The sequence below is a fragment of the Diabrotica virgifera genome, chromosome 2 (genome assembly GCF_917563875.1).
Source record: "Diabrotica virgifera virgifera chromosome 2, PGI_DIABVI_V3a".
NCBI lineage: Eukaryota > Metazoa > Arthropoda > Insecta > Coleoptera > Chrysomelidae > Diabrotica > Diabrotica virgifera.
This window is the reverse complement of record NC_065444.1, coordinates 11,547,003-11,570,560: the sequence shown is the minus strand read 5'-3', so window position 1 is coordinate 11,570,560 and position 23,558 is coordinate 11,547,003. Positions and strand designations below refer to the sequence as shown.

The 23,558-nt window shown below is 32.9% G+C and overlaps 1 protein-coding gene across 3 annotated transcripts in view; it reads right to left on the bottom strand.

Moving 5' to 3' along the window:
* The window catches only part of LOC126879961 (serine-rich adhesin for platelets), a 960,737-nt gene that overhangs the window by 174,839 nt on the left and 762,340 nt on the right, over positions 1-23,558 (bottom strand). The window lies entirely within an intron of this gene.

Below are 23,558 nucleotides of genomic sequence, written 5' to 3'. Positions count from 1 at the left end.
CAATATATAAAAGTATGACATACTTTTTGTATAACATACATGTCTTTCATAGAATCGTAAACTATGCATTTGATCATATTATGATTGACCTTAATAAGCAAATTTGTTGTACATGAACCCCTGAAGGTTCCTGTACGACCAATCTAGGTGTTTTCTTAATTTTATATGATGCAGAACCGAAAGATACAACCTTAAATTTTCACTTTTCTATCACCAACCCCCATTTTTTAATAGCAATCTAAATATTTCCCTATTCTCTATAATATTTAAAAAATTATTAATGTATGATCATATGATAACCTCAAGCAAAGTTGTTGTACATGTACCCGGGAAGGTTTCTGAGCTAATACGACCAATCTTAGTAATGATTATTTACGCAGACACCACAAAAACAATGCTGTTTATTAGAGTATTGTTAAAAGGATGCGCAATACTTTTAAGTATTTTTTGGCTATCTGGTAATTTTAGGTATGTACTTAACTTTTAAACATCATTTAGTTCTAAGGCGGTACGAAGTTTGCCGGGTCAGCTAGTTAATAATAAAAAAATATTCTTTGACTAGTTTGGCAAAGATTAAAAAGTATAAATCATTAATTTATGAATTTTAGATTGTAAGAAAAAAGCGTCAACTGTATCATGTACGTCACAAAAAATGTTAGCTGGCTTGCTGGCTAGAAAGCCAGCAATAACGTCAATTATAATAATACGATCACATGCATAATTTAAGATTCTATCAGATATACAGACTTTTTTATATTGTGTCGTATAAATAAAAAAACGTGGTATTATCAAAAAATAATTATTTTTCAAATCAAAATGTCAATTTTAAAAACAAAAAAAAATTCCAACGCTAGGAATCGAACCCTAGTCGCCTGGTTGAAAGCCAGTAACTAGGTATTCTAGGCCATTATACACGTAAGTCACGGAGATAAATATGTAACATATAAGTTGTAGCGTTTTTCCATCAAGTTTCATATTTTACCTTTTCTTGCCTTAAATCCCCGGTTTTGGGCCAGCTGACACATCATTTGTTAATAAGCTTTGGAAGACCTAACTAAATAAAAAGAAAACAGCAATGCTAAAATGCTCCGGTCAAATTTGACACTACCTCCCGGGCTATAAGTCTCTAAGCCTCTAATTCATACAGCAATAGAAAACACAGTTCTTGACATATTTCAGAACAGCCACTTAACTTTTACAATAACCAAATTACTGCCAAAGTCATCAATCCACGTCAAAATTACAAACTCAATGTTCTACAAGAAAAAGATTCAGAGAAACTGCTAAGGTTCCCAACATCAGGACCATAGATATTCAAATGGCTATAAAATTCAAACCCTTGAGGATAGATCACACCGCCTTAGAAAAACTCCATAAACTATATAAGAAAGAACAACATCTAGAAGACAAGTAAGCCAAAATCATGTTTGGATGGCTCCAAATCTGTATTACAATCAAATTATTAAACGGTTATAAAATTATTAATCAAGATAGTTCCGCACTACTAAAGGATAATAATGAGGTTGTGATATGTCCCCCATAACACCCTTTTTAATTTTTTGGAAATTTAAGCTTTGTTTTTAAATCAAGAGGAGTAAACTAAAAAGACAGACTTACACCCAAGAAAGTCACTAGAAATATCACCCAATACATCTTCTTTTTTGGTTGATCCATATATATTATTATATATATTATCATATACAGGGTGTCCCAGACTAATTTAGCCACGCTATATCTCTTAAAAGAATAGAGATTTTCGAATGGGACAAAAAGTGGTGTATTCTACTTGTAATACACTTTAATATGGCGTAGAAAAAAATCATCCCCTAAATATTGATCCCTTAGTTACAACCCCTAACTTTAATTTTTTTAATAGCACCCTGTATATTTTTTTATAGTTTTGGATGTGGTCTTCTATCATATATTTAAGACATTTTTTGAAAATAAAATCGGTTCGTAAATAACCATAGTTTTGTTAATTATGTGTCCCAGATTAATTTATCCAGGCTATATTTCTTAAACGAATAGAGATTTTCGAATGGGACAAAAACTGATCTATTACATTTTTTGTAATACATTTTAATATGGAGTAGAAAAAAATTATCCCCCAAATATTCATCCCTTAGTTACAACCCCTAACTTTATTTGTTTTAATAGCACCCTGTAAGTTAGGGATAAATATTTAAAGGATGTATTTTTTATACGCCATATGAAAGTGTATTACAAATGGAATAGATCAGTTTTTGTCCCATTCGAAAATCTCTATTCGTTTAAGAAATATAGCCTGGATAAATTAGTCCGAGACACACAATTAACAAAAATAAACTGATAGTTTCTTGGTTATTTAAGAACCGATTTTATTTTCAAAAAATGTGTTGAATAGACGATAAAAGACCACATCAAAACTATAAAAAAATATACAGGGTGCTATTAAAAAAATTAAAGTTAGGGGTTGTAACTAAGGGATGAATATTTAGGGGATGATTTTTTTGTACGCCATATTAAAGTGTATTACAAGTAAAATATACCACTTTTTGTCCCATTCGAAAATCTATATTCGTTTAAGAGATATAGCGTGGCTAAATTAGTCTGGGACACCCTGTATATCAATTATTATATTTATTAATTTATTAATTATTATATATATCAATATTATATTATCCTAATACGTCGCTAAAGAGTTCTAAAAACAACTGTTTTTTTATATAAAAACAGACTAAAAATCTAAAAATTAAAGGAATAACGCAGAAAATACAAAAAATCACTGATATAACTTAATTAACCCATGAAATGACAATAGTGTCAAAATTTTATAAATGTCATTAGTGTCAAAATTTGATAAGAGTGGAGTAAACTTGCCTGAGGTTGGACCAATTACAAACAAGCTTTACGGAGCGGGTAATTTGAATTACTCCTCTTGGTTTAAAAATAGACTATAGCATTCTGTGAAACTGCACATAATAGCCACACATCCAGTTACAATTTAAAATTTAGGGCAACTAATGAGGACCTAACAAACTGTTTTTAATAATGTCGCATCAAACATTAAATTTGAATTCGTAATGAAAATCTGACTCTCGATGTATCCAGTTGTATTTAACTTCTACAACTCTTCCAATTAAAAACTCCTCTGCTCGTTATAATTGTTTCGTCTACATATAGAACATTTTGAATTAAATTTGTATTTTCATATTTTTAATGGTGGCCCAATTAGCAAAATACCTTTGTAGAGGTAGATTTGACAAAAAGAAAGAAGTTTGCTAAGAGACAGGGACAAAATGATACGGTCTTATATTTTAGTTATTCAGCACTACGCAAACTGGAGAGTGGCTTACTATTATAAAGTTCCGTTGGTGTGTGTTGACCGAAACAATTATTTGAAATAATAAAAATAAGTGTAACAAACGAACAGTAAAATATTTATTTATTTTGGTAACAAAAAAGGTGTTTGCTTATATCTCGGAAGAGGGTTGATTGTTAGCGAGAGTGCGGGCGTGTCTGCATGGTTCGCATGCTGTGAAGAGACTGTGCTCCGTAGCACCCTTATTATGTCAACTCATTTTGCGGTTTTGAGATAATGACCAAAAAGGGCCATAAATCCTGCATCTGCCTTTTAAGGATGAAAAACCTTTTTGGATTTTAAGAAATTGACATAAGAACGAGTGTGGCCTCTGGGGGCATAGTAATCCATTAGTGTTTTTTTGAAAAAAAAAACATTAATCTTACACAATCTGTTTAAGGGATAATATTTCGTTTTCGAAATCAACGGCATATGGTTTGTATATCACATGTGGATTTTAAATGACCAATGCCGTTGCGTTTTGAGAAAAGTAATTAAAAATTAAGAAAATAGAATTAGCAAAAATAGTAATTAAAGCGTATCGCTATACTCTTTTTAGCGAATTTCCTAATACCAACAATCGCTGTGTGTCAATTTCCTGGAAATAATATGAGAGGTTTGCAGACGATATTATGCTAACAGCTGATAAGGTAAATAAGGCCAAAGAGCTTTTAAATCACCTTTACCTTTTCCTAGCTAGAAGTGGGATAGAAAATAAATAGGTATATGTAACACCCAGATGATGTTATGAAGATCCATGAACCAGGTAATGACCTATATGTAAATATCTAGGTAAGAAGATTCGCATATGACATATAAGACCGACTTGGGCAGCCTTCGGCAAGTTGAACCACATTTTCAAATCGTCCGACATACTAATATGTCTTAAAATCCTTAAAAATTATGCCTTTAATCAGTTTGTTTTGCCAGTGTTGACTTACAAAACGCAAACATTGACCGTGGCAAGGAGAACAGTATCAAAGAACCGTGAGGCTCAATGTGCGATGGAGGCAATATTGGGCGTTTCACTGTGCAACAAGATTCCAAATGGCCAGCAGCGACGAAGATCAGGAGTGGCTGGTGCTGTAGAGAGAATAGCAATACTGAAATTGATCGGGCCAGGGCACGTGGCTCGAATGACAGATAACAGATGGACAACGCGGATACCGGAATGTAGACCAAGAGATGATGCGTACCGAAGCAGAGATCGTCTACCAACACATTGGACTGACGATCTAAAACGTTGTCATAGGAATTTAATGCAAGAGGCACAAGGTCGAAATAGATGGAAAAATATGAGGGATATCCATGTCCAGCAGTAAACAGTGAAGATTGAATGATGAATAGGAGAGGAAAATAAAAGACGGCCTGGTGTGAGATATTTATACAAGACTTGTTTCTAATGGGTTTAATCTTGGTAAAGTCCGAATCATGGTGCTCTAATAGTAGATTATACCACGAGTCAATAATGATGGCTATTATTCCCGAGGAATATTTACGAACCGAGCCGCGTTAGCGGCGAGGGAGTAACATTCCGAAGGGAATGAGAGCCATTATTGCGAGTAGTATACTCTACTTTATCTACGACAAATTAATTAATTTAAGATTTTTAATGAACAACTTTATTTGTTAAAAACATTAAAATTAGTAATAGTACAATTAATAAACTGAATTGGTTGAGAATCATCATTAACTTTAGTAGAGTTTTTAATACAAATATTTGGGATCTCGATTGCTGTAGAACAAGAAGATGGTACATTACTGTTTATCTCTTTAGCGATAGTATCTGCTGTAGTTGCCTTGTTTCTCATAGACTGATCAATGTATCCTTCAGCTACCTGTGTTGACTTCCAGCCCCCATGACGCTTTAATCCGGTTAAATCGCCTCCTCCATCAATATACAGAGTGGCAGATGATCTGCGATAACAATGGCCGGTATAACTTTGAGGATTTGGCAAGTTTAAATATTTGGCAATCTGCCTACCAATATCTGCAAATTTGTTCTTTCCTATACGTTGTATTGTACATTTAGATTTTTGATAATTTAGAAAGAATGAATTTATTTTCACATGTGACGGACGGAGATCGATGTATTTCTTCACAATATTGTAAAACGTACTGTTTATGGTAAATTTTCGTACAATTTTGGTTTTAGACTTGGGGATTGTTATTAATAAATCTGTTTGGAGATCCTTCACGTCTTGTATATTCATTTGATAAAGTTCGTTTGAGCGGCATGCACCCATAATTCCAATGATCAATATTACCTGAAGCAAATAAGCATATGAGTTTTTGAATAAATCAAATTAAATATGTATATTTACCTTATGTAAAAGATAAATTTCATCAGGAGCTTTGTCAATAAATTTCCTAATTTGCTCTGGGGTTAGAGTGGAAGACTTTTTTGCTTGAAATCCTTCCGATTTTCTCTTTAGAAACGCTCTTAGTTTGCCATATTTTTCCAGATCAACGTCATGGTTTATTCTCAACATAGATTTAATCATTGAATAGAATGACCATAATGAAGACGGTTTATATTTTGCACTTAATTCAGCGAAATAGGCCAGCAGAACATTTTCGGAAAATGATTTCGCGTTGTTTCGAACACGCCATTCGTTGAAGGTTGCGTACGTTTTATTATAAATGGATTTCGATGTTTCAGGTATTAAGGTAGATGCTGTTGCTGTAGCTAGTTCTACAATTTCTGGTGGTGTACAATTAAAAGATTCTTCATTTTCGTCCATCTCAACACAAACTGTCAAATATACTATTCGTTTGACAGTGACACTTTTTGAGGTTGATTATTTTGTTTCCGTGGTGAATTTTGTGATTGTTGTGCCAGAGGGATTAATAGCTATTAATCCCGTATAATACATATATTATGTATCAGTCGTAGATAAAAAATATAATTAATTATATAAAGTTTATTCTACTAATTATATTAATTATTCTATTCTATTAGTCTATTCTATTAATTATATAAAGTAAATTAGAATGGAGAAAGAAGACCTGAACATCATCGGAGTATACGGCCCAGAAAGTAGTAAGCCCCAAACAACAAGGGAAATATTCTATGACCAATTGCAACAAGTAGTAGATCAAGTTAGAGGAAAGTTGATAATACTGGGGGATTTTAACGCTCGAATAGGCAACCAAGTAATACCTGGAATTAAACAAAAACATAATGAGAATGTCAAAAACGAAAATGGAGAACTGATGATAAACTTCTGCACGAATAACGAACTTCGAATAAACAACACCTTTCTTGACCACAAAGACCAACACAAATATACATTCAATAATACCCGTGGACATAATATATGACCATAATCTATGATAGATTATGTTGTAACTAACAGAGATATACATCCATCAAAAATAATTGACGTAAGATGCCTTAACTCAGCAGATGTAGATAGTGACCACAGCCTAGTATTATGTAACATTAGAATCACCACGAAATGTTTCACACCTAAGAGAGTGGCACCAACACAAACAAAAATCAAAGTCGAAGGACTAAGTACGGAATCCACGGAGTACTTATATAGAAAAAGAATATCAGAGAAGATTGCTGATAATGAAATATTAGAAAACGATAACATCGAGGAAAGCTGGGAAAAACTCAAAAGTAACATAATTAACGCAGCAACAGAATCACTTGGAGAGAGGAAAGTAACGAATACCAATATATCAAAAAAGAAAACCATATGGTTTCGAAATGAAGTGAAGATAAAATGTGAAGAAAAGAAGAAAGCCTTTTTACAATACAGAACACAACAAACACAACAGGCATACAACCACTATAAAAGAATTAGAAACGAAACAAACACTCTAGTCAGACAAATAAAAAGAGAACACTGGGAGAGTTTCTCAAAACAGATGGAACACGACTTCTACGGAACACAAAAGAAAATATGGGGAATGATCAGAGGACAAAGAAAAGAGATGAAGGAATTAATAAAAACGAAACACATTCAGAAGGAAACTTGGGCAGACTATTTTCGATCTCTGCTTGCTAAAGATAACGATAACGAACCACCAACATTTAAAGTGACAACAAACGAAGAAATAAATATTGAAGAAGCAGAGGTAACGGAAGCATTAAGGAAATTAGAAAATAGAAAATCACCAGGAGAGGACCGAATATCGAATGAGCTCCTAAAGTATGGAGGACAAGACCTGACCAAACAATTATTAAAACTAATCCAAAAAATAATAGAACAGAACAGAATACCACAAGAATGGAGATCAAGCATCCTAATACCTCTCTTCAAAAAGGGAGAAAAATCGGACCTGGATAATTACAGAGGAATTAATTTATTAAACACAACCCTAAAATCAAACGATTAAAGTAATAACAAACAAACTGAATAAAATTATAACATTAGCAGAAGAACAACAAGGTTTTAGGTCGGGAAGATCATGCACCGACGCTATATTTATAATGAGGCAGATTCAAGAAAAATCGTTAGAATACAACAAACCGGCATACTTATGTTTCGTGGACCTTAAGAAGGCATTTGACAGGGTAAAATTAAAGGACGTTATCCATTTATTGTACGCAAGAGAGGTACCTCTAGGAATAATTAAAACGATCGAAAATATCTACCAAAACAGCACAATAAAAGTAAAAGTAGATGAAGAACTAACTGACCCAATTGAAGCTGGTAATGGGATAAGACAGGGAGATTCCCTAAGTCCTCTGTTATTCAACCTGATCATGGACGAAATAATAAAAAAAGTAAGAACAAAAAAAGGATACCAAATGGGAGAAAAACAACTTAAAATAATCTGCTTTGCAGACGACGCAATACTAATCTCTCAAAGTGAAGATGATTTACAACCTATGCTGCACGAATTTAATATAACCGCTAGAAAATTTAACATGTTAATTTCCCCAAAAAAGACTAAATGCATGGTTATAACAGCAGATCTAATAAGGTGTAAATTAGAGCTGGAGGGTCAAATAATAAAACAAGTCATGGAGTTTAAATATCTAGGCATCACACTATGCAGTTACGGAAAGCTCGAAACAGAAGTGGAAGATCAGGTGAATAAAGCAAAAAGAGCCGCAGGTTGCCTGAATGAAACAATATGGAGAAATAAAAACATCGGAAAAGAAGTGAAAGGCAGAATTTACAAAACAGTCATCAGACCAATAATGACATACGCGGCAGAAACACGACCTGATACAGACAGGACAAAAATAATGCTAGAAACAGCAGAGATGAAAATATTGCGAAAAATCGATGGTAAGACGCTGTGGGATAGAGCTAGAAGTGCAGATATACGAAGGAGATGCAAGGTGGACAACATTAATAACTGGGTGAAAAGCAGAAGAGTAGAATGGAACGATCACATCAGCCGAATGACAACAAATAGAGTAGTAGGACGGCGAGAGACGGTTCCCCAATAGGAAGACGATCAGTGGGAAGACCACGAAAACGATGGAATGACAACTTACTGGAGCCACATTGAAAAACAGACAGAGTAATGTCTATATAAAAAGAGGAAGAAGAAGAAGTTTATTCTTCCTGAATTTGAATTATAAGATAAATCCAGGATATAGGCCACGAAGAAATATTTCTGATGGTAGTTCGGGTTTCAAAATCACAATGAAAAAAATTGTTTAAGTATATTGTTAATGTTCATAAAACAAATAAAACATAAAAGTATAAAAGTAAACGTGTACACAAAAATTTTACAAGATATGGAAAAATAACAATTTTATGGCAATCTCTCCGTCTCTCCTGCACAGGTACTACAGGATAGTTGGCCACAGTAAGATATTATGTATTAAAAAACATAAATAACATAATGCCTTGAAAGTAATGAAAACTGACATTTCAACCGACCCAGCTTATTCTTAGTAGTCGTCTGTATACCCACATATTAAAGGCTTCCAAGCGTTTAAGCATAGCCTTACTTAGAGCTTGAAACTTTGAGAAGGCATGTCTCGAGAGGTTTTGTGGGGTTCACAGAAGATAAGATAGGATTGTAACAAGTAAATGTTAAAGAAATAAAAATACGCATAAAAACAATCTATTCGAGCTTAGTTTACCGCTATGATAAGTGCCTGAATTTGTTGGGAGATTATGTAGAAAAATAGTATTTGAGTGTCTCTTTAAAATGTATATGTTCCGTCCAAACCGGCCAATATCGACAATGGCCTGTTGAATTAGTCATTGTCGACAATGGCCGGATATTAACGTTATTGTCCATAGAAACTGGACATTGATGATAATTTTAAATTCTTGATAACAATTCCATCATTGTCCGGTCAATGTCAACAATGCCCGTTGTTAATCGGTCAATGTTGAAATTTAGACTAAAAGATAGGTTATGTTTATTATTTGCTTCATTTCTGTGCTCGTGCTGAAATTATTCGTAGTAAATTTAGGTAAGAAGTGTTACAAAATGGCATGGTTCACTATCTTGTAAAAATAAAAATGATTAGCCTTCAAAAGCTATATTATATAAAAAAAAAAATAATAAGAACATCATACCTAATTTTATTTATTTATCAACATTGGCCATTTGCTGTTGGTCACTGTCGTGATTGATCGGTTATTGATGAAAACTCTAATTTTAGGTTATTGTTTTTCAACATTGGCCAATAGCTAATGTTATTGTCGTTAATAACCAGGGGAAATGGACATTCACGACAATGCAAGGTCTTTGACGTCAATGGCCAAGGGAGCGTTCAAGTATTACGTAACACGATTTTTAACCCCCCTCCCCCCTACGTAACGCACTGTAATGGGCGTTTAACTATTGCGTAATGCAATTTTTGAAGATTTTTGATCCCCCCCCCCAACCTGCGTTACGTAATACTTGAACGCTCCCCAATTTACATCATTGTCCGTAACATATTATATAAGTAATAAAATATTTTTCTTGGGCTTGTTTCTTCTTCTATTCCAAAACGTAACGTACTTTCTGAATAGCCTGCGTATTTTTTGTTCTTTACAACATTTTATTGGAGTTCATTGAAAATATTTAAATAGGTTCTTTGATATTCATCTTTATATCTTCATCGAGTTAGTCTAATTTAAACTCCTACATTTTGGGAAGTTCTAATCTGCTTCACCCCAAAGCAAAGTGAAGTGTCAAAAGTTCAATTCTAAATTAATTAGAACAATTAAATAATTCAAAGAAAAGGGACTGAATCAGGTAATTTCTTAGAACCTATTCCAGGATCTTAGTTACAATAAACTTTTGTGAAAAGTAAGTGATAGAAATAAAGTTCGTCGATGCGAAAGACTAAAGTTTTGTCAGTAATTGCTTTCTTCTTAATTAGTTATCACTGGGCCAGAAAATCGACGTTTATCTGCCGAAATGATGATCAAAGGTTTATGAAATTTATTAGTAGAAGTTAGTTTCTAGCCAATTGCACGAAAGGGAGAAGCGCTATGAACGAAGAATTATTTTTAGTCAAATCTTCTAAGATTTATCGCATATTTTCAGTGGCATAGAATTGTAGGGAAAAGATTAAATTTTCGAGAAGAATTGAACTCGTTTTATTTCTATTCGGAACTGTAGTTAATCTTTAACTTGGGCACTAAATCTCTACCGGTAGAAATTTTATAATTTTAGTATGATTATTAAAAGCTATTTATATTCAATACAATTTATGGAATGTCTGAGTGATTTGTATAGTGTACAGTACCTACCTGGCCAAATTATTAGGCCAAGCAAGGAAAAATTTACTATATGAAGTTATTTCTCTTATGATTACGAATATATTTGAAAAAACATTGTTTTATATCTTTTTTGTGGATATTAACTCTTGAGGTGCGTATCCATTAGGTTCGCTGCTCCGCGCTCCCTGTAACTTTAAGGTGCGTTCCTTTTTTGTGCATATTAACTTTAAGGTGCGTATCCATTAGGTTTGCTGCTCCGCGCTCCCTGCAACTGCTCCAATCGATACGACATGCGCTCCTTTACAGATAAAGGTGCGTATCCATTAGGTTCGCGCTCCGCTCGGCGCTCCAATTGGTGGCGATTTATATGTAGAGGAGCGCATGCCGTATCGATTGGAGCAGTTGCAGGGAGCGCGGAGCAGCAAACCTAATGGATACGCACCTTAAAGCTAATATCCACAAAAAAAGGAATACAACAGTATTGTTTTCAAATATGTTCATAATCATGAGAAAAATAACTTCATAATATAGTAAATTTTTCCTTACTTGGCCTAATAATTTGGCCAGGTACTGTATAGTAAGTAATAGTAATATTATGTAGTATAGCTATATAGTGCAGCCACTGAAAGTGTTCACCTTCGATTTCGTTGAACCTCCATCGATTTTCATGAAAATTGGTAAATAGTTAGAAGATACCTCGAAGAACAAAGGTGACATGATGCCAACTTGCGCTTTTGCCCTGGGGCTGGATGCCACCCCTTCTCGAGGGTGAAAATTATTTTATTAAAAATAATACCATAAATCGACAGACGAACAAATTGTAAGCAAATTTTGTTATATAAAGTTAATATAAATCAATACTTTTTGAGTTATTAAAGATAAAAGATTTTATTTTTTTCGTAAAAAAATACATGTTTTAAAGCTGTTTAAACTCAATAACTCAAAAATTATAAGCTTTTACAAAAAAGTTATTATTATCAAAATTGAATATCATAAAAAACTGAATACACACCTCACTTAAAGAACTAAACTGATGTTAATTCAAAATGAGTTATGGGTAATTGAATGTATATTTTTTTCGACGAGTACTCAAATCTAAGTATTCAAGTTTAAATAACGGGAAAACGATGCATGTTATAATATAAAATATACCTGCTAAACACTTATCAAAGTACTTCGGAATACCTATCAAAGGAGCTCCATAAGAAGTTAATAGCATCAAAATTAAGCAAGTTATGATGAAAATAATAAAACCCTTTCGAATTTTTTAGGAAAAAGTGAAAAATAAATCACACGCCATTTCCACAAAAATTAAAATTTATAGTAATCCTTACAAGAATTTCTTTATATTAGCGTAAGTAATGATATCAATAATTTTAACCGGTTTAGAATGCATATTTTTGAAAAAAATGTATAATTTAAAAAAAATTTTAAAACTTTTTAAAAGTGTCGTTATTTTCATTTTCTTTTGATAATAACACTAAAAATATTCAATATACGTAAAATTTTTATTTTTTTCTATATCAAATATTTTACTTGTTTTACTATTACTGTAGGGTAAAAAATAACCGAGATAGAAACGTTTAAAGCTTAAATTTTGCTGCGGGAATCATGCAACCGGCCATTTAACCTTTTATTTAAAAAAAAAATAAGGTGCTTAAAAGATTAAATTCACCATGGTTTAATAGCCCTTAGAATTACCTTTCAAATGGTTTTTAGGTGAACCTGATATCTTAAAAATTAACGGAGTTATTTAAAAAATAATAATAACAATTTTTGGAAAAAATTTTAAACGAAAAATTTGGAAAAATTGTTGGAGCATAAATTTTAATACTATTAAGAAGAGCAGGATTGGAAACAAGGGAAGCTTTGTTCTAAATACTAACATTACTTCAAAGATCTTGGGAAGTACAGAAACCAATTTACGTCTGATTTTATAGATTTTGAAAAGTCGTTTGATAAGGTCCAGCATGCTAATCTGTTTGAGTATTCTAGAGATGATTGGAATATATGATAAAGATCTGAGACTTTTATAACATCTATATTGGAATCAACAAGCAAAATACAATTACTAACAGCAATTTTTGGATAAGGACACATTAATTAATATTACTATCTAATTTATCATAACCGAATAAGAAATATAAAGCTAAATCCCTTACCTCGACTCCTTGGATTTAATTTTTTTCGAACATCCCACATTACTCTCCTCAATTACAAGAGAAACGAGGTAGATTGAAAGCTGGAAGTAGTGTGGAAATCCGTACATGGAATTTATTTTATATCTGGATATACAATTAGACCAGTCAAGGAAGTTCAAAACTATCAAGACCAAAGAAATATTTTTTATGGCATAGGTAAATATCTGGTTTAGAAAAAAGGGAGCTACATTTTGTATTTATTGATCCTAAAAATTCGCACGAGACATATCCTAGACAACAGCTATGGAGATGTATGGGAGAGGAACTGGTTCCTGAGAAGTGCGTAAGACTTGTGAAGGAGATTTATTTATTGTTAATAAACGGGGCAAGCCCATTGACAAAAAATATACAATTAAGCAACATTTAGAAAAATTACAAACAAATACTAAATAAAATACAAAATCATAAAATAAATATGTATATAGAATTACAATTAAATTTAACGCTTCAGAGATTGTTTAAAGGCACTTAAGGACAAGTTAAAAAAATCTGTCTCATGAGGCAACCGATTACATGAACAAGAAGTCTGACCAGACCTATATTCACAGAATAATTAGTTCGACGAAAAGGAATATGAAATAGTGTATTCTCACGAAGGACACGGGAAAGAATGTGGAAACAAACCAATTGAAGCAGTTCAGGTGAATGTATAATTCCGTTAACCAATTTAAAAATGAAGATGAGATCGAAATTAACTCGTCTAGTAGACAGAGGATCAAGTTCTAAGAATCTCATCATATCAGAATATGAATAAGGTCTATGTAATTTAAAGGCATATTGCATAATGAACCGTCTTTGCACTCTCTCCAACTTTTGAACAGAGAATGGACAAAGGGAGACCAGATTATAGTGGAATTTTCAAGTTGAGATCGGACCAGAGAACAGTATAAAATTCTCAGCGAAGAAATGTTACGAAAATCCCTTGTATGTCTCTTAATAAACCCTAGCTGCCTAAGAGCTTTATTACAAATAAATTCAATATGCAAATTAAAGGATAAGTTTCTCCGAAAAATGACACCAAGATCCTTGACGCTAGTGACTCTCTTTATCAAAAAAAAACCATCCATATTGTAATCAAAATCTACCATTTCCACTGATTGATGAAACTGGATAACCTGACACTTGTCACGATTAATGCTTAATCTGTTATTATCACACCAATTCGCAAATAAGTCGAGAGATTTCTGTAGCCTAGCACAATCAGAGTAATCCCAAACAGAACAAAACAACTTTATGTGATCGGCATATGCCAACACTTCGCAGTCAGTTAATGATTTAATAGCATCGTCAATAAAAACTGCAAACAATAAATTTCCCAAGTGGGACCCCTGAGGCACTCCTGACAGTGGAAAATACTCATTAGAAGTGAAACCATTCAGTTTGACACATAAAGACCTGTCCCGCAAGTAAGTTTTCAACCAGCAAAGAAGTTATATAAATGTAAACATCGTAAAATCCAAAGGATGGATAAAATTCCTATGGATGTGGCTTTAGGGCAACATATGACTCCCACACGTGGTAAGTGGGTTAATTAATTAGGTCATTTTGTTAGAAGAGGTGACAGGCAACTCTGTCAGAGTCTTATAACATAATGACCTAATTAATTAACCCACTTACCACGTGTGGGAGTCATATGTTGCCCTAAAGCCACATCCATAATCCATAGGAATTTTATCCATCCTTTGGATTTTACGATGTTTACATTTATATGAGACTTTTAGTCTATTTTTAAAAGGTTTAACCTTTGTATTTTTGGGTGGCTCACCATGTTCTTGTAACACTGATGATGCTCTTGTTACAGAGCGAAAACGTTTTGTTTCTATGTTTGTAGCCCTAATAGCTTTTTAAACTAATATACCTTTTACCAGGACAAAATTTTTTTCTTAAATTTTACTTGTAATTAATTATACAGCCAGCTACAGGAAATTCTTCCTTGTGAATAATAAAAAGGTAAAGTATAAACTATTTTTTTTTATTAAATCCACATCCCTGGTCTATTTTTTGAGTATGCGCTCAACACATTCGCTCATCATGACGGATCACAATTCAATTTTAAAAAAGAAAGGAACGAGATAAATTGAAATATTTATTTAAACGAAAAAAAAAAGAAGATATTTCTCGACAACATTCAGGACTTTTGTTTTTTAATTAAAAAAGTGGATGTCGCTTTATAAATTATAAAAAAATTTATAAATTATAAAACTCCATAATGTATCAGGAACTAGTTAATATAGGAAGTCCAACCCCCATTTCATTACAAAATCTCTTACATAATATTAATGACCAAACCTTAAGAAAGATCAATCAATTTTTAACAATATTTCAAATTAAAATATAAAATAAAAATAGTTATTTGAAAATCATATCACAATGAATTTAAAGAAGGGAATATGGAAAAATCCAGACCCTTTGAAAAGAGGATTCCCTTCCAGTTAGTCTAAATACGAGGACTGGCCAAGTACCTAAGAGGTGGAGGCCATGAAACTACAAGAAGAAGAAAGTGGATGTCGCTTTAAATGTCAAAGTTCAAAACAGTATACAATGAATTTGTTATAACATCATTTAACGTTGCTTTTGATTCTAAAAATATAATATAAAAAAATGTATATAAGGTGAAAAAGTAAACTTTTTCACAAGTAAATAAAAGGAACGAAGAATTTTAAATATTTGGGCTTTATAATGTCGAAAAACGGAACAACAGAAGCAGAAATAAAAAGTAGATCAAGATCTCGGACAAACAAGATCTTGCATCAGATAACTCCATAATGTAATCTGGAATAAGAACATCAAGGGAAAACAAAAAGAATGATATACCAAACAATAGTAAGAAGCATCATGACATATGCCGCAGAAATTTGGGTCATAAACAAAAAAACCCAAAAAAGCATTCTGGCAACCTAAATGGAATACTGGAGAAGATGCTGTGGTCTCACCAGAAGAGACAGAATAACAAAAGATGAGATAAGGAGAAGAATGCAAGTGGAAAAAGATGCCCTGCAATATATAGACGAGAGAAGACTGAAATGGTACGGCCACGTACGCAGAGCAGAAAACACTTGGATAAACAAGGTTGCAGAATGGAGCCCAAGAGGAACGAGAAGAAGAGGACGACCGAGAAGATCTTGGAAAAATGAAGTCGACGAAGCCATGTCTAAGAAAGGATTGGAAGACAGAGACTGGGAAGATCGAAAAAAATGGAAGTCCTGGCTGAAGGAAAGGAAACGACATTAGCTGTAGACAACCCTTTATATATATAGTAAACTTTTAAGGACTGTTATATATTTTTATAAATTCACAATACAGAAACCTAAGGTAATACGTTTTTGAACAAAAATCAAAGGCGAAGAATAGTAAGGAACTCATGAAAAGGAAAAAGCTGAGGAAAAAAGTGACCCTTGAAAATGTTAAAGCTGAGAAAGGAGAAGCAGATAATAAGTTTTTTCCGCAAATCGCCAGGAAATTTTGACATTCCTGTCAAAATTTCTTGAAGAAAAAGTCAGGACTTCCTTACTGTAAGGAAATGTCATTTCCTTACTGTAAGGAAATGATATTTCCGTACAGTTGTTAGTGTTCTACATAAATGATAATTCAACCTCAATACGTTTCCATAGTAACCCAAGTAATTTTATTAGGAATTTCAAAGCACCATTTATTTGGGAATAAAATTATCGCGTTTTTTTTAAATCAATCAATATCTGTCGAATTTTAAACGATTTGCGGAAAAATAGTATGTTTACCTCGTAGGAAAAGCCACATTCCTGGACTCTGTGTTGCTAAGTCTCGGCTTGCGCCTCGACTTAGCAATCTTCACAGTCGTCCAGGAATGTTAAGCTTTTCCTACCCGGTAAACAATGTACTATTGATAAAACTTTACAATATCAAAAAATGCTTTCGTAAATAATTTTGCAAATTTAGTGATACCGAGCTATAAAAAATCTTCTTCTCTTTTTGTACAGACATGACTCTGTCTGTTTTTTCAATGTGCCTCTAGTAAGTTGTCGTTCCATCGTTTTCGTGGTCTTTGAATCCCTGTCTTATCCCATTTCCAGAAAAGAAAAGCAATTACAGAGTGGTTTATACAAACTGACATATGGTGACTGTCCAAAACTTACATCGGTCAAACTGGTAGAAATTTTGACAAACGTATGGTAGAACAGAAATTTACATTCTAGATCATCATCATTCTTTTCTGAGAATTGATTTGTCTGCCAAAAAGACGTAATAGACGTTTAAATGTGAAGGTGGCTTATTGCATTCCTCTAAAAGGGTTGGTGTTGGAGTAGATTTGAGGGATCCTAGGACTAAACTTAAGACTTTGTATTGTATTCCATCCAGTTTATTTAAACGATATTTTGTCGCTGATTAATAAAGACATTTTCGATACTTATTTCAGAAAATTATTTCTTTTGTACCGTTTTTGGTGATTTATAAAGAATAATTTTAATGAAATATGTGCAAAGATTTAATAAAAATAGTTAAATAATGAAGAAATAGTGTAAAAATGAAACAAGCGGATAATAAATTATGTTGTCGTCCGGATCGAAGGACCAGAATGTATAAAGATGGCAAGATTCGAGTGAGATAATAATTCAAAAACCGAGTGAATTAGTTATATTATTATTTTATAAAAAATGTCGAAATGTCGAAATTTTTTACCGGGAGTAGAGATAGCAGCCTATGCATTCTCTGAAGAGCCTCTTACAAGAGGTGAAATCGTCGATAAGAGTGCTGGATGCGCTCTCTAACCTAAGTAAAAATTAAGACAGTTTTGGCTTCGCATTACAACTGAATAAAAATGGTATACATTTTTATTTTATTATTTTATACTTTATATGTATTTAGACGTACATATTAACTACTCAACAATTTCAATATTCATATTATTATACGTAATTTCTCCCAACCAGTTATATCGTTCCCCTAATTACCTATTTTCAAGCTCCATTACAACACTTCCCATTTTACAACGTCGTCAATTTGACTCCTTTAGGCTGTTCTTCAGCGTGCATGCACCAGACACTACGCCTAATTAAATAAAGTTTGTACATAAACAGACTATATGGCTTAACAACGTCGAACTTAGGTTGACGAGAAGCATTTTCCAGATTTCGTCACCTGCTAAATTGAATTTTCCTGGTGATATTTCCAGCGCCGGTAGCTACATATTTTATGAGCTTAATCAGACTTCTATTCAGACAAATAAAATGTGAGTCTTGTTTGAATGAAGTCAGATTAAATTAAAACGATTTTGAATCCTAGCAAAACGGCACTTTTTCATCATTTATTCAGGAAATTATAAATATATGACTGTATAGTTTCTTATTTTAAGACATTTTGATGTAAATAAATGGAGAGACAAAAAATATTCAAAAGTAATAAACATCGCAATAACAAAAAACACTACTGACAGAAACAATACAACCTTTGGAATGAATATAAAAAGTTAAATTCAGCATATTAAGGGTTGATGCAATACACCTAAGATCACAAGAAAAGTCATATCAAGAAACGAACACTCAATTATTATTGGTTATACTACAGTGCAAATTACAGATTAAGGGTAAGAACAGAATAAGTAGGTCGCGGTGGAGGTGGAGGTGGAGATCGCGGTCGATGTCAACATCCATGTAAAACAAACACAATTTACAAAATTGTATTGAATAGAACAGAACAGGTAAGTCGCGGTGGAGGTTTAGCGCGATGCCATCCAGGAGGTTTACATCAATGCTTTTGAAAATCACATCAGTTTGTTTTTACATGGATGCCTACTGCGATGCTTCCCTGTGATTGGTGCGTTCAAGCCCAAGTTGTCATTCCCCTGCTCCCTGCCATTTCGTGTGCTACGGTACTCGAGTTGCTACCTCTAATCTCTTTTGCGTATTCAGTTCAGTTTTGAATTTCAAGTGCTAAATATGAAGGAGAATCTGATATCAATTGTGAAGCTCACTTGTATTGTGGGACTCGTATTGTGGGACAAGATCCTGATGCACTGTTGAGTATATTACCTATCAGTCACCACTTGGTAACAGCTGCCATTTCATCACTATCATCCATTGACTGACACAACATCGTAGATAGATAGATAGATAGATAGATAGATAGATAGATAGATAGATAGATAGATAGATAGATAGATAGATAATTTTATTAACCCTTGGTTACATACACGTATGCATAGGGCATGTCAAAAAATGTCGTAAATGCACATTTCTTTTGTCATTCAAATTTCATCATACTACTTCACGTAATATTCAACTGGTTCAATAGGATTCAACTGATATGATATTGGACAATAATCAGAAAATAACTAGCTGTGATAAATATAAGTATTTGGGAATTAATTTCATTAAGAAAGGTACTGACGATGCAGAAATTAAGAGCAGAATAATTAAAGCAAGAACGATAATTAAATCATTGAACGGAGTTTTGTGGAGTACCGAGATAGGGAAACAAAGAAAAATGAGAATATACAACACCATGATTAAGAGCACATTGGTATTCGGATCCGAAACATGGAGAATAAAGGAACACCAAAAAAGAAAAATAGAAGCTACTGAGATGGACGCCCTAAGAAGAGCAAGTAGAACATCGAGATTGGACCGGGTTAGAAATGAGGAAGTAAAGCTAAGAATGAATTTACAGGAAACGGTTGAAGAATGCATTGAGAAGAAACAATTAACGTGGTACGGACAAGTTCAGAGAATGGGGAGGAAAGACTGTCAAAGAAAATTATGAAATGGATACCTACAGAAAACAGGAAAAGAGGAAGGCCAAGAACGACATGGATACAAGGAGTAAGACGATCAATGAGTGTTCGAGGATTAGAAGATGAAAACTGCAATGATAAAAGATATTGGCAACAAGGCATCGGACAACGTCGGAGGACGTTTTGAACCCGAATTTATATATTGTTATGATCTGCTTTCTCTTACTTTTATATTAATTAGTATTTATTTAATTAATTATTCAATTGTCGCAAATCATACATAAAATTAAGAAAAATCTCAAGGTGCCTTTTTATCATACAAAAAAATAACTAAGTTATCTTAGGTTATACTTATCCTTTCTCGTGGTTTCAGTATCTCTTAGTTGATCCTTATCGGGATAAAATAGGAAAAGGAAATAAATAGAAATACCATAAATAAGCACATACAAATATATTTTATTATCAAAAGCAATACTCTGAAAATTTATCAATTAAATCCTGTGGGCATAACTGTCCCAATGAAACTTTTACTACATAAATTAATTTTAATTCAACAAATATTTATCGGTTTGTTCTTGATAACATTGATAAAACAAGCTAAACAAACAAATTTAGGTATTCGCAAAACTACTTATACTTCCTATTAAATTTTTGAAATATTGGAATCTTAGTTCATATGCTTTTACTCAAAAAAATAACTTCTGAACATAAAGAAAATCTATCACATAAATTATTGACTGACCTTTTGATTCACACACAATGATGTCTCCTCTTGACCCAAACAGCTCTTCCTTGTTGATTATGTTAGGCTACCCATCAAAGCCCTCTCCGTTCTCAGCATCAATCCAGCAGCATACCAGCAACTAATTCTCCAAAACACAAGCCAGGCCTCTTTTAACCAGTACTCGTTACAAAAACTCCAAAATTCTCTCCTCTCTTTCTCACAATAATATTCTCTCAATTGGACTTTACAGAATCAAAGAGGTATTTCTTCTCAATTTGATCTGTCTCTCGTTCCACTTTTCAGCTACACTCTTCACTATCTAACAACCACTGGTACTTGCTTCTGAACTATTCACGAAAACTTTGACTGCTCTTCTCCGATGCCGGTCACATCATAATCTCCTTTTCCAAACTATCTGAACATTCAACCTTCTCTCATCCCCATTCCAAATTGCTAAGCCAATCAGAAACATTTCTCTCTCCCCATTCCTCTTTTTTCATTCGAAAAACCCATGCATCCTTCCAAACAAATACTTCTATTCATGATAATTACTTTTCGGGAATTCTACAAATTTACTTGGGGCTTAAACAAAGAGACGTTAAAATTCCAACATTCTCTACATTACTTTTCTAAATATAATAATTACCTGTAGTCCATTCTTTCACGGTATTTGCTCTAAAGTTTAAAGAACCGCTTGGATTGACATGAAATTTGGCATGCGTATAGCTTACTTGTCAAAGAAAAAAAAATGATATTGTGCCGATGTGTGCTTTTGCCCTGGGGGTGACTTTCACCCCCTTTTGGGGCTGAAAAAATATATGTCCAAAGTAAGTCCAGAAATGGGTAAACTGACTAATTTTAAGTAACTTTTGTTCTATGGAGTTTTTTCGCCAAGTCAACACTTTTCGAGATATTTGCGAGTGAATATGTTCATTTTTCAACAAAATAACCACATTTTTAGACGGTTTTTCGCAAATAACTCAAAAAGTAAGTATTTTGTCGAAAAAAACGTTCTTAGCAAAAATATAGCTTATAAAATTTTTAAAAAAATGGTGTACGCGTTAGGTCTCTGGATCTCGTAGAACCAGAGTTATAGCCAATGAAAAATAGATTCATATTCACCAAATTTCAAATAGAATATTTCGACGTGAAATATCCAAAAAATTAAGCACTTTTTGGGGAAAACCCATTATAACTTTTTTAAATTGTTTTAAAAAAGCTTTATTTCTGTTTTTACAAAAAGTTTTTAGCATTAAATTTAAGCAAGTTACGCTCAAAATAAAGTTGGTCCCTTTTGTTTTTGCAAAAAAAATCGGGAAGACCAACCCCTAATTAGCAACTGAAATGAAATTAATCGTTACCGCTCCACAAATAATTTTACTTATGTTGTGTTTATATGATCTGTAAGTGTCATCGATTCAAAGTGCTTATTTCTGAAAAAAATTGGTTTCAAAGTAAAATTTTTAAAAATTTAAATTTTGAAAAATATGTTTTTTTTTCAAAATAACTTAAAAATTGTTAGAGATACCAAAAATCTTGAAAAACAAAAAAAAGTCAGATTTGCTTTTCTGAATATCATGTATTTTTTTGTTTTTCTGTTAGACAAAAAGTGATTAAGATTTGGTGTTTCTAAATTTGCATATATTCGTGATCAGTGACTCGTTCAACCCCTTTTAACTACAGCCCTTTCAATAATAAGGACTTTGAACCGATTAAAACTTACAGATCATATAAACAATATATACACGAGTCAAGAAACTTGTGAAGTCGTAATGATTAAGTTTATTTAAGATATTAATGAGGGGGTGATTTTCTCGATTTTTTTACCAAAACCAAAAGGGACTAACTTTATTTTGAGCGTAACTTGTTTAATTTTGATGCTAGAATTTTTTTTTATAAAACAAAAATGAAGCTTTTTTTAATCACTTTAAATAAGTTGTAATGAGTTTTCCCCGAAATGTGATCCATTTTTGTTTATTTCACGGTAAAGTATTCCATTTGGAATTTGACGAATATGAACCTATTTTTCATTAGCTATAACTCTGCTTCTACTAGGTGTAGAGAGTGATATATACACCATTTTTTTAAATTTTTTACAGGCTATATTTTAACTAAGAATGTTTTTTCGACTAAATACTTACTATTTGAGTTATTTGCGAAAAACCGTCTAAAAGCGTGGTTATTTTGTTGAAAAAATGAACATATTCATTGCCAAATAACTCGAAAAGAATTGACTTAGTGAAAAAACTCTATAGAACAAAAGTTACTTAAAATTAGCCAGTTTATCCATTTCCTGACTTTCTTCGGACGAATATTTTTTCACCCCCAAGAGGGGTGAAAACCACCCCCAGGGCAAAAGCACATATCGGCACAATATCACTTTCTTTCTTTGACTTGTTAGCTATGTGCATCCCAAATTTCATGTCAATCCAAGCGGTTCTTTAAAATTTAGATATTTTACAATATTTTACAGTTAAAGAACGGACTACTGTGGCTTTTTGGCCTCGCCCGTAACAAAGCAACCGTTTTAAAATTATAATCCCGAAACAAATTGTCTATTCACATCACTTTATTTACTAATGTCTTTAATACTTCAGGGAAAACTCATCAAGAATAAACCCACTGCTTAAAACTAACTTATAATAAATAGTTACAAATCAATATACAGGGTGTATCAAATTTATGTGCCCGCGTTATATTAAAAAAAATAAAGTTTTTATTCTATCTTTGATTGACAAAATGATACACAATAATATATACTTCACGTAATAGTGGTCCTAGCTTGACTGAGCAATACAGATAACCTCCTTGCTATGTGCTGCCTACATCAACCGCGACTTAACTATGAAGTAGTATAGTAGCATCCACTGCGACCTCCACTTCCACCGCGACGACCCACTGTTCGTACCTTAATAGGATAATAGACGTAAGGCTGAGAAGAAGC